The 12788-nt window shown below is 39.7% G+C and overlaps 1 long non-coding RNA gene across 2 annotated transcripts in view; it reads left to right on the forward strand.

The window, feature by feature from the left end:
- LOC142057448 (uncharacterized) overlaps window positions 1-12788 on the forward strand; it is a 92511-nt gene that overhangs the window by 48393 nt on the left and 31330 nt on the right. For both annotated transcript variants that reach the window (XR_012660641.1, XR_012660642.1), the window contains one exon: window positions 11949-12167. This is a non-coding gene — a long non-coding RNA (uncharacterized LOC142057448). The remainder of the gene's footprint in view (window positions 1-11948; window positions 12168-12788) is intronic.

Raw genomic sequence — 12788 nt, forward strand, 5'->3', positions numbered from 1 at the left:
CTGGCTTCAAATTAAACTGATTGGCAACTCCTGTTGACTTCAGTCAGAACAGCATAGCACCTATCTGTCTTTGTGCATTTCAAGAAAGTCCATTCAGCAGTAGACAGCGCATTCAATGGCACATAGTTATAAGATTACTGGGATTCAAAGAATGTGAAGTTGCATATATGCATGAATAAAAACTAGATGTACTCCAGTTGGAGTTCCTACCCCATCTCCTCATCCAGCCCTGGAGAATGAACAAACACATGATAAAAGAGGAAATAATCTAACTTTTACATATAAAGAAAAATAAGTTAATAACATAAATATGTTAAACCTCTGCTAATATTGTGTTCATTATTAGAATATCAGAGTACCTTCTTCTGTGTACTAGTGACATGTAAATTTTTTCTGTTCTTTTGCTTCCTCATCAGTGTGGAAAAAATGTGTAAGGTAAGGTTTCAGTCTGAGGGTGATTTTTCCTTTTTAAATGCATGCATTTATTAGGGAAGGTGAGAATAATCCAACTTGTAATCTAGAGCAAAAGGTGACAAGGTTGGCTCCAAGGTTGGTTGGAGGAAATTGATTTCATCAGTTCAGGCTGATGCTTGTAGAAGCTTGCATCTTTTTCCATTATGTCAGGTGAACAAAGTGTTGCCTGTCATCTTTATTTCAGCACCTCATTTATTTTGAATAATTTGTTCAAAGTTTTGGAAACTTTGCATGTTAACACCTGAGACCCTGATTTTATATTTATTGGCCAGTATGTTGTACTCTGAAGATGCACACTGCAGTATCTTGTAGCACTTGCAGGTGTCTAAACATGTCTGGATTTTCAACGCATTCCAAGACAGGAATGACTTTCTAATTCAGGCTGGAGAGTCAGGCTGATCGCGAACACTGACTGAGGATACATAAAACTGTGGAGTCATAGGGGTGTTGGCTGGAAAGGACATGTAGTCCAGCATCCCTTTTGAGGCAGAATTATTGCCATTGGTCCAGATCTGGTTTTGTCTAGCTGCATCCTGAAAACCTCCAAGGATGATCATTTAACCTCTTCCAGGTTCTCCAGGGTGACCTCCTGCTGGAGATTTTTCTCTTTTTTCCCCCAAATACACAGCCTGAATCTCCCAAGCCTCAATTGCCAGTTGCAGTTAATTGTCCCATGTTACACTATTTGTTACTAAGGGAAGAGTTTATCTCCATCACCTTCTTAAGTGCCCTTGAAATAGCTGTGGGCTGCTGTTAGAACCTCCTATTGCCTCTAGCTAAGCCTAGACTAAACACATTAGACAGGACAAAACATTTTGTAGGCAAACTTTACTGTAGTAGAAAATATATCTTGTGGCACATGCCATATATACACATCACCAGTGGCTGTTGAAGCTAGTGAATCATGGTAGAATAGAAGCATGACCCATAAAATATGAAATTTCCACTGGCTGCCAGCCAGTGTTTTTCTTGAACAATTTAATGCTCCACCCTGTAGCAGGATACCCTGCCCAGATGCAGGGTCAGGAAGTGATATACGGATTTGTTTTTTGAATAAAAGCCTTCACTGGCATGAAAAGAAAACGTGTTCAAATCCAACTGCCTTTGTGCATCCTCCAGCGGAACTGACACATTCCCATAACCTGTTCCTTTTTAGTTAATAGTATATGCAATCCTTTTGGTCTAACACGCTAGTGTTAGAGATGGAGGAGTCATGGGGGAATGGAGCTGGTGGTGGGTCTAGCTACAGTGTGTTATTTCTAAAGAATCGTGTAGAGTTAAACACCTTCACATCACCCATTTCCAGATAGCATCTGCAGTGTTGTTGCTGCGATGTTTATGGCAAAGTATAAAGTAGTTCAATAAAGTTTCCAAGTCTGGCTAATAAAGGTTTGCTGTGTAACTTTCATCAAATCACCAGACCAGTGGGAATTTTTTGGCCTACTGTAAGTCCTAGAGAGGTAAATATGATGATGGTTTAGATATTCTGAAGTGTTGCATTTATCTCAAATTACTGCATTGTATTAAAATCTACAGCAAACCCATTTGCAGTATGTGCTGCTCTTAGGAAACTGATGCTGGTTGAAGAAATGTTTTTCTGGGTTATTTAGATACTGTTTTTTTCATGGGAGGGGAATTGTCCATTTCTTGTGCCATTGGCTATGCCCTACAGTAAAGCGTTTATGATTTTCTAGTACGGAAGTTAGGATTTTTAATGGGAAACACCCTTTTTGTTGCCAGGATATGGAAAAAATACATGGTACGCTTTGAAAAAATTATTTCGTATGTAGTAATACAATCAGGATTTCCTTCAAGAAAAGGCAGATTTAGGAGATCATGAAGAGCCTGTTTTATCTCTGTGTCGACTCATAAACTGAGGTGCCATTGACTTTAAAAGTGCTGTGCATGCTGGTTCTCAGCACGGTCTTCTGCTGTGACCATGAAATAAAGATCAGGTGCTGTGCAGCCCATTGAGTCGAAATGCCAAATGCTGTTCTCAGTTGCACATGCTACTGGAATGGCTGCATCAGTCCCTGCCACTGGGAAGGTCATGGGGACCTGCACAACAGTCCCTGTGGGAGCCTGTGATGCTCACCTCATTGCAGTGTGGAACGCTCCCTCCCTGGGTGCTGCTGCTGGCACACTGAGCCTGAGGCTCTTGCATGCGCTGCCGCATAGGTCTGGGTAGATCCCTGTAGTATAAGATTGAAGACTGAAAAACTAATTATGCGGTTATGTCACACAGTGAGCTCTAAAACAAGGATTCTTTTGGATATTGTCTGACAAGGGTATCCCACCAAGCCAAAATGAGGTGCAGCCTTTTTTCTGTGCTAGCTTTTATTCCACCTATACAGGAGGGCATCTCCACTTCTGTTTCAAATTCTGTTTAAATCATTTGGAGATATGCTGCTGGTGCATCTGCATAGAAAATTTCTGCCTTTTATTATCATAAAGAAATAGAAACCCACCATGCATTGTCAGGGATTTGTGTGTTAATTATCACATTTCTCAGTTGAATCTGGTGCATGGTTACACATCTATAAGGAAGTATTAAACCTACAGATAGAGAGGAGCACAGCTGATTAATGATTGTCATGGTTCTCATTTGTGGTTGGAATCTGGAAAGGGCACTAACTTGCACACTGGTAGAAAACTTATTTAATACTCCTGTATTTCCCTTCCTTGTCATAGATTATTTTTCTCTGATTTTTAAAGGGTGAGAATAATAAAATATTAAACTTGGGAACATAAAGGTCTATATTCAACGTTTGATGTTATTACAGTATATTTAGAAATTGGTGTTTGATCTGTTCTGTATTGTTCCAGAGGTCAGGTCTAAAAATCAAAGCTCTGCACTGGATATGAGAGAGATTGATTCCTTTCCCAGCTTTTCTCCTGATTTGCAGATTTCTGATATTGCTGAGATCTTTCCAGTTTCGCCATCTCTAAAGTAAGAATAATGATACTGATTTCCTTGGCAAGGTGTTTTGATTATAATGAATGTGAAGAGTTATTAAGAGCTGGGTTTTTATTTTCAGAGAAATATTACATTCACATTATTTTTATTTGTTACTGAATTAACATTCTTTTTTAAATTTTGCTAGTTTTCTTTATCTTCTGATGAAATAATTTTCATTGACAGTTTTCAAAAGGTATTTCATTTGAGTCATGAGAATACTTTTTTGGTCTAGGATTTTTTTTTAATATGCTCCTGGTGGATTCTAGTCAGTACATGTTTTTCTGTACTTATGTCTTTATTTAAGGAATAACAATGAAGACAGCAGGTGTGGTGATAGATTCTGGTGATTGATTGACTAGTTAAGTGCTGATGTCTATAGGAGGAGTTAAGGCCATTTTTATAAAATTGAAAATGAAAGAAAATTATAAGGGGGCGGATTTTTGTTTAGTGATTGAGACAGCTTTTGCTGTGTATTGTTAGAAGATGAATTTCCTGCACAGTAGCAATTAGATTTCTTGAATTATATTATCATTCTATTCAGTTTAATATTATAGTTGTCACTTATATAATGAGCCTTCTGTATGCAGCTCTGATATACAGAGCCTTGCTATGGCACACTGAGAACATGAAAGAAATAAGTATCCTCATCTGGATTTCCTTGCATGTCCAATAATCTGCACAGTAAGTTTTCAGATCCAAATGATGGAACTGGCATGATCTCTAAAAGGTAAAAGATGTCCTTTCTGCTGACTGCCAGTGTGCCACACCAGCTCTCAGGAGGTGTATTTTCATTTTTGCTGCTTTGTTTCTACTTAGAAATTCCCGCATCCACACTGACTCATACTGGGAAATATCAGCAATTTTATGGTTAAATTTGCTCAGATATGTTTGTGCATTAGTTTTTAATTTTTTACTTAGGTTGTTTTATATTTTGTGTACAATCTATTTCTCTGGCACGAAAACATATAGTCAGAATGGAAAAAAGCGCCGTGAGACAGGGTATTTATTACAAGATAAATGATAGGGGGGGTTTAGCAAGTATCTAGTTAGTGCTGTGCTACCTGTGCTTTGTCTTAAAAACATGTTTAACTACCTTTTCTTTAGGGGAGGCCTCAGATTTGTTGCAGTAGGGAGTTTTGTAGCCTCTTGGCCATGTCATGGCAGTGAAGGGAAATAGGTCAGTTCCCAAGGAGCTAGAGGGAAAAGGAACTGGTGCGGGCAGGTTGCCCAAAGGCTTCGGCTCAAAGCCGGATGGAGGTGCGTGCTGCAACACACACGAGTTTCCAGGATGGCTGGGATCAGGGAACTGAAATTATATGAGCAGGAATGGAAATGTTTTGGAAGGTGCTTTCCTGGAACAGAGCATGTCCAGTGCAGATGAATAATGCCAGTGCCACTTAGAAAATTATGAAGAATTAGTCTGTTTCATTTGACCTGTAGATAGGATGAACTGTCCAGTACCATTCATAAATTGTAGCTGAGTATTCAAACTGACAGTAAAATGATCCTCTGTTCCATTCTTCAGTCTTTAAAAAAAAATATCCACAAATGTTGAAGCAAATTTGCAGTCTTTTTGCAATGTACTAGTTTGACAGAAGGCCATAAAGAAGTGAAAATGAAGGTAAGGATGTACCCTGTGCAAATTAAAACACCTTCAGCAAGATATGCATATCACCAGTCAGATTCAAAACAGATGCATCTAGAGAGATGTATGTGTCAGTGTTTATACATTATTTGTTAATGAAGCTGTCCTTTAACTTGACATGTTACTATTTCTGCCCACACCACTGAAACAATGACATATTGCACATTTAGGATTTAGAGTGTTTCTGAGCTGCTTCCCTTGAAATAAGCAAACCAGTCTCCTTGTTTGTTTATTTTCTGCCAATATACCATGCTTGCTCAAGGTAGTTGGCAGTATTGGAGTATCTGAAATTCTGGGCTCCTGACAATAGCTCACTTCCCAGCCAGCTCCAAGTTAGGCAGGACTCTGGTGTGTTTCCTGTTATGGCAGTGCCTGGTTATTTCCTTTTTGTGCTGATTAGGTCTTGCATGCTTAATGAAGTTATGTTCATTAGACACTCCAAAATGCATATCAGTCTCTATCTGGTATTGTTTTGGATGATCCATGAATTTTCTCTTTGATATGTACCCAAATTAAATTGTGCCAATTTCCACATGTCTGCAGCTCTGCAGGGCCCTGCTGGCTTGTAGGGTGAGAGCATCCATAAGACTGGTGTGTTCCTGCTCTGTGACAGGGGCTCTTTGGGGAAAACAGGTGAAGGAGACCTGGTAGACAAGGGGACTTGCTGCCTGGTAGATGCCTGGCGGTCTCTCCTCCCTGTTTCTGCAGTGGGAAGTTGGAGGAGCACCTAAACCTCTGATGGGGTGCCATGGCTGTGAGCCAAAGGGGCTGTGCACAGCCACTGGTATGTGCCCTGGCCCACAAGGCTAGTTTCAGGGAGCACCCGTTTCCCCCAGCCTATGTCAGGGGTCTGGCGGTCCCTTGCAGGCACATTCTTCAGGCACCCACTTGCTTGCCACAAGCTTAGCCTGGTTGGTTGCCTCCTCATGCACCAGCCAGATGGCTGGGGCTTGGAGGTGAAGACGATGGATAGCTTCAGCAGCAGCAGGAGGGATTTCAGGAAAATCAGGCACTTAGTTTGAAGCTTGGCTTGGTCATTAAAAGTAACAGTGCGCTTGATGGATTAGGCTTGTTGGCTTCAAAGGCAGCTACTTAGTCACATTATCGGCAAAACATTTTGTGTTTGTATGAAGAGCATGTGACTGCTTGGAATGGGGGAAGTTGTGATATTTTTAATAGAGGGCTGGTGTATAAATAAAAGGAATAATCGAAAAGTCCATGGCTTCCCTGCCAAATCAAATCAGATTTTTTTCAGCTGTTGTCTAAGAGTTATTGGTAGATACGCTATGCCTGATAGAGGGACATGGTACTCATGGGCATGAGGACTAGTGACCACAAATCAAAATAAGAGCAAAATATCCCTCCATAAATGTGGTACAGAAATGGTTTTCAAATCAAAGGGCCATTTTGTTAAACTAGCTAGTCTGGACTTTTTGTTCTTCCACAGTAACTCCTTGTTTAGCAGCAGATGCTTTTTATGGTAAAATCATTGCTTCATTCATGACTTACATGAATAAAACCTTTCCATTTCACCTACTTGCCTTCCAGCAAAATCACTTCGTTTTAGGCTTTTTAAATAAATGTGGGTTGGAATGAGTGTTTAATTAAATAATAAGGACCTCTGTTGCTCAACTGTTAAGATCAAGCTCCGTTTGGCTGCAAAAACTTTTCAGACATTACTTAGGAAAACATACCTTATTTTCATAAAGGCATCTGGTATTTCTGGACACAACATTCTCTGCAAACTCTAACTGCCAGTTACTTTCAGTGGTGTTTTTATTGTCTTTCAAGACTTGCTAAGTTGCCGCCTTGCCTTGATTTGTGTCAGTAATGAAAACCAGTGATTTGGAACAAGGTATGATCAGTCAGTTTTTAATGCATCCCATGACTAGCCATTGTCTATCTTAACTTATTCCCATCATATATTTCTGAAGCAGTAAGTCTCCCCAAGGGACTCTTTTTGAGCAGGTTTTGCCTTTTCAATTTTATCCGTGTTAACAAATAATCCTTTTTCACAGTTCTTTCTATAGGTAACAATAGGGTACATGTTTCTTCTCCCCCTCACAGTTTCGTATATGTATGTCCAAGGAAGGAAAATGGACACACTTCAGTTTTTAAGTATGTTGCGTGTTCTGCTTTAGCTCATTGTAATCAAGACGTAATCTCTTAAATTCTGCTTCTTGCATGCAAGGAGCAATGAAAACAAAAAGAATAAAATCACTTATTCAGAAGGATGGTGCTTAGTGATAGATCTGTGCAAGCAGAAGCATATTTCTTTCAATAGTAACACTGGAGTCTCTTTTTTTCCTTTTGATCTTCATAAAAATTGAGAACATAATGATGAATCAGTGTTGCATAAATGAAATTATATGGTGGTAAGTAACATTAAGCAAATTGTATTTCAGTGGGCTTTTTCTACATGCTTGTGGAAAATCAGACTCTAGCTCAGGTCCTTTTAAATTATTTTAGATGTTTATATAATTCATACCTGGAAAGTGTAAAAGTCCCACAAGACTTGTGTGTTTGTTTAGTTGCCTCCACATGAAACACTGCCAACTCCTGGCATTTGGCGTACGTGACTCAGGCTTTCAAATCACAAGGTTGGCTTAAAAACCTCTACTTTTTAAGAGGCATTTTTTTGGTCACAGCCCTCATAAAGCACCTCTTGGGGGACATAGACCAGATCAGTGCATTGCTGGATCTGTCATATGCTCCTAGACTTCCCAAGGCTGCTCTTGCTCATTTTGGTATGTTTGAGGAGCAGCCTTTCAAAGGAACTTTCTGAATCCTGCCCCACTTCACTTCTTGTGGGAGCGGGTCTTCATGGTCTGGCTGCATTTAACAAATTTGCCCAACACCTTCCCCCTTGGCTCTATGCCTCTGTGTGCCCTTCCTTTCTCAGTAGTCCTGCCTTACTGTGCAGCCCTCTGGGGACACATGTTAGCTGAAGCACTTAGCATGGAGCTTGAAACATTTGCAAAATCTGTTTTTTCCAGTTATTACAAGAAACTATGATAGACAGAAGCACTCTCATGCAATTATCTGTTTCAGTATCCTCAGCACTCTTGAGCTTTCTCAGGGCTAAGGTCAGAGTCTGCTCCTATGACTTGGATTCTTTTTTTTTTTTTCCTGCCTGTGCAATCTAAGTAATGAAGCAAGCCCGTGGACCTTACCTACTTACTTTTTTTAAAACTTCCTTTAAATTAGCCTATGAGACTAACAGACTAAACTTCATGTGATAGCCATGTGCCCAGCATGCTTATTAAAAGGCTGAGATACTTCATCAGGACACTGTCTGCTTAACTGTCACTTACCTGCAGTTCACACCAGAAAACTTGACCGGGCCTGGATGTCAGCAAAGTTACTAACAGATGATCTGTTTCAGCTGACTGGAAAATCTTGAGGTATGCTTGTATAAACAGCTTCAGTTGGGCTCAAGCATTTGCTTGGTACAATGATAGTGAAGAGGTAGTTAAGGAAACTGATGGGCTGCCAGCTGAGCTCAGGGAGGCTGGACTGCATACATTTGGCATGCACCATTCAACGTATTAGCAGGTACACGGTTGGGAAGGGAGAGCAATATCGCCCAACAGTAAAGCTGCATCCCAGCGCTGTCTGGTAGTGACTGGAGGAAGTTCTATTATTAACACTATATGTAACATGTTATTGGCTACAAAAGCTCACTTAAAAATGAGGTTAAAAAATAAACCCATAGAAAATAAAAAGTATTAAGAACAATTTTAATGACCTTCCTAAAGACTTTGCTTTCTTCTATGTAATTCTCTTATCTTTCTTGTTCTTGGGTTTGTTTGTTTTTTTTTTTTTTTCCTTTGAATAGGTGAAAACTGCCTTCAAAATATTTTCTCCTTTGCTGAAGTATTTTGAGAGTATTTACAAACTCATGATCAGCAAATTGCCAGGGTTTTCAGTCAAGGACAAAAACTCCCACCAGCCAGCCTTTTCTGATAAAGAACTTTATCTGTACTTTAGCTCTCTCTTTTCCTGCTTAGATGACTCACTGGTCAGCTGAGTTGTCTTTCAGCATGTCTGATTACCAAGGTTCATCTCACTCAGGATTCTACCCCTAAGTCTCTTCACCAGCTACTTGCTGGGCTAGCAGGGCCAGGACTTGCTTTGGATACAAACTTTCAATTTCTTTCTCTGACATTGCATTTTGCATGTGTTCTGTCACTTGAAATCTTATTCAGAGATAGAAGTCTATTTTAGTGTTTACATGAACATCAAAAAGCTTGCATTTTTTTCATAGCTGAAGCTGAAAACCATCCAAGTGGAAAGATAGCAATGTATTTTCTCACCGTTTCCATCTACTCTCCCTTCCAATTGCAGGAATAAAGGCATGGGGTGGGAAGAGGCAAACAAAACTCAGAAATTATTGTCCTGGATCTGGTCCTCTAGGGGAATATAGCTGATTTGTCATTGGTTCTATTGAAAAATGTAGTGTCATTAATTGATATTGTCGGGAAAAAGTCAGATTTCATCACTTGGTGGACTAGGATGATACAGTGCCTCTGTTAAGGCTATCTTCTTTGCCCTACTCCATTAATGCTGTTTCAGTACTGCACTGGGAAATAATATTCAACTCAACATGAGCCAAATAACTTGTTTGATGGTGACATTCAGCATAACCTTGAGATAAATAGCAGGATGTGCAGCACTTTGCTCATAGTATAGCCCCTTTCATAAACTGCAGAACAAGTTACTCCCATCTTTTCAGTAGAGACAAGTGGCGAGTGGCCTTATTTTAAAATATTTAAGGCTTTAAAATCAAAGAACAGTTGACAAAATGATAAGCAGTGACCTGAATCTTTGAACTGATATTTGACCTTGAGTTCTTTTGAAACTTTCAACCACTACCCACCTTTTTTTTTTTCTCCAAGGACTGGCAGGGGCAGAAGGAAAGCAGCACAACCCCGAGGAAAATTTTATTAGCTCCATCAAACTTTGGAGGACTGTTTTTGCTGCTGTTGCTGTTTGTTTTTATTATCTGAGCACTCAGATAATGGAGAACTGTCACAAAACTCAGATGTGGAACCAAACACTTCCATAGTTTTAGACTAGTAAGGAAGATACTGGACCATCTGCGGTGCCCTTCTTAAGCTGAATATGTTACCTACTTCACTTTTCTTCTACAAGCCACCTTGCAAGTTGTTTTTTTCACTGGCCTCAGAGCTTTGGGCAAGTAGGTGTTGTACTGAAAAGGTTGTTAGCTTGAAAACAAACTCAGCAAAAATGTTGTGAAAGAAAACATAAATACAGGGCAGCAGTGCTGCTGAAGTATTGATGTATGTAGTACACCCAAACTGGGCTTCTCAGTCAATCTGTCTGTTGTATATTTACCAGCTATGGATTTCACTTGTATTGTGTAAGGAACATTTCAATAGGCTTCTGATGATCCAAGGCTAGCTGTTAACCGTGGGACACCCAATGATAACTGAGAAAGGAAAACCCATGGCTAGCTGAAAAGGAGAAACTTGTGAAAATACAAAGAAATTAGAGTTGACTCTGAAAGCTGCAAAACTGAAACCTTCTAATGCAGGAGAGTAGTTGATTTTATTTTCATCAAAATGGGAAGAATACATTCTCTTGGGCCAGGTTCTTCTGGATGGGCTCTATTTCAGGATTGTGACATTGTAAATGAATGTGAAGGATACACCTCAGTGGTATAAACCAGCTTTTTATATAATAAAGATGAGGTATATAATTATTTTTTTTCCTTTACTGGACACAGAAGATACTACTAGTTACAAGGTACTGATTCCTTTAAATCAATGGTAAAAATCTTGCTTGACTTTCAGGGGATTAAGATGTTGCCTCTTGTTTGAGAATATCCTAAAGGAAAGACCAGTGCTTGACTATCTCTCCCCCTCTTCTGATATTACAATCTGGCATGCATGTCATGGAAGATATGCATGGAACTGCACCTTTTCTTGTTTTTTAGAGCAATTCAGCTTCCTTGCAATAAAGCTCTGGTCTTGGTTTGATGTTGCTGTGAATTCTCTCTAATGGTATATGCCAATGTAGACAACAGGATAGAAAGCCAATATTGTAACATGTCAAGATGGGTTTTTCTGTGGGTTTGGTACCAGAGTCCTGTAGAGTCACAGTTTAGAAGAATGTACAACACCTTTAATTTGAAACAGTTCAATAGCAATGTGTGCTTTCTGTTCCTCTGCTCCACCAGAAATCCATCTTTTGCTGCTTTAGACACACTTCAACAGTTCTGTACTCTGCCTAAAAACAGCCATGTTTGGCCTTCTGCTTTTTGCATGTTGGCTCTTTCAGGACATTGCCTTTACTTAAACGTTCTTCACTTAGCGGTCTTAATCAGACAACTTTTCTTTTAGTGCTTCTTGTTTCTGGGTTTCTAACTTCAAGGCACATGCGTAAGTGGCAATGGCAAGTTGAATGTGATTTACTGATACCTTAATTTACTTTGAAATATTTTGAAACTGTGTGTTGACAGTCTTTGCTATTGATGCAATTAATAGAACCACAGTTCTACATACAACTCACAATGATGCTGTATCCAGTAATTCTTGTATAGTTTCAGAGGGCAGAAATCTTATTCTTCTCCTTAACCGCTGGGCAGGTTGTTTTGAGTTTTTCTTCTATTTGCAGTATAACCTTCCACTGAAAGACTGTTGAGCCTAAATCCTTTTGTAAAACAGAAGCTGACTTTCTATTTTAGAGAAACAGTCACACAGAGGCTTTTCAGTTGCTGGAAGTAAAGGATGGTTTAATTATTCATCAAGACAGTTGTTTGTCACTCAATATCCTGTGTTTATCGGGATCTAAGCGAAAACACGTAGAGCACATTAAAGGCTGTATCTTTATTTTTTTCTCAACTAGGGCCATGCAGAATTAAAACCAGATACTGGAAAGTCATGGAGAAAGATCTTGCCCTGATGAATATTCAGGAAGAGCAGTTACTAAGCTATGCTGGTTCCTGGGATGCAAACACCTTTGCATGTGGCCTTATCCCTGGGAACTGCACGGGTCAGTGAACACTTGTCAGATGTCTTTTGCTGGTATCTTGGACAACCTCACAGTGGAAAACCCTGTTGTCAGGTAACAGTTCTTCTGAGCCCAGGACACTGCATGGTTTCACACTCTCAATTGGCTACTGAATCATGATGTACACAAAACATTCAATGAGACATAGATGCGCTATGAGTAACTCCCTGCAGTGCTGGATGTCACAGTGGCTTTGGGGCTTGACGGGGCTCCCGGCACCTGAGCCTCTCTCATCTGCCTGCTCCTGAACAGTTAGTGGTGGTGTTTGTGGATCTGCCCTTGAAGTGCCCCAACAAAAGCCTCTTAGAGAGAATGGGCAGTATTGCAATGTAATCAAGCTAAGCCACAAAACCCAAGTGAACAAATACGTGTTATTAACAAAATAGATTCTAATGTCTCTAAAGTGTCAAACTCTCTTTGGGCAACCACTCCTTTTTTTAGTGCATGGATTTTTGATGTGATAAATCCTGACAGCTCTTGCAGAGCCATTATAGCCTAATACAAAAACAAATGCTTTTATTACCAAAAGCCTTGTGATGGCTTCTATTAAATGTGGTTGTGGCACATATAGTTTAAAAATATGACATTTCCTTTGAAACTGCTCTGGCGCATATATACGAGTCGCTGTCCTAAATGGGATGATGCAGTCAAGATCTTTTTTCCCCTTAGTAATGT

Source organism: Phalacrocorax aristotelis, chromosome 5 (genome assembly GCF_949628215.1).
Source record: "Phalacrocorax aristotelis chromosome 5, bGulAri2.1, whole genome shotgun sequence".
In the NCBI taxonomy this organism is placed as follows: Eukaryota; Metazoa; Chordata; class Aves; order Suliformes; family Phalacrocoracidae; genus Phalacrocorax; species Phalacrocorax aristotelis.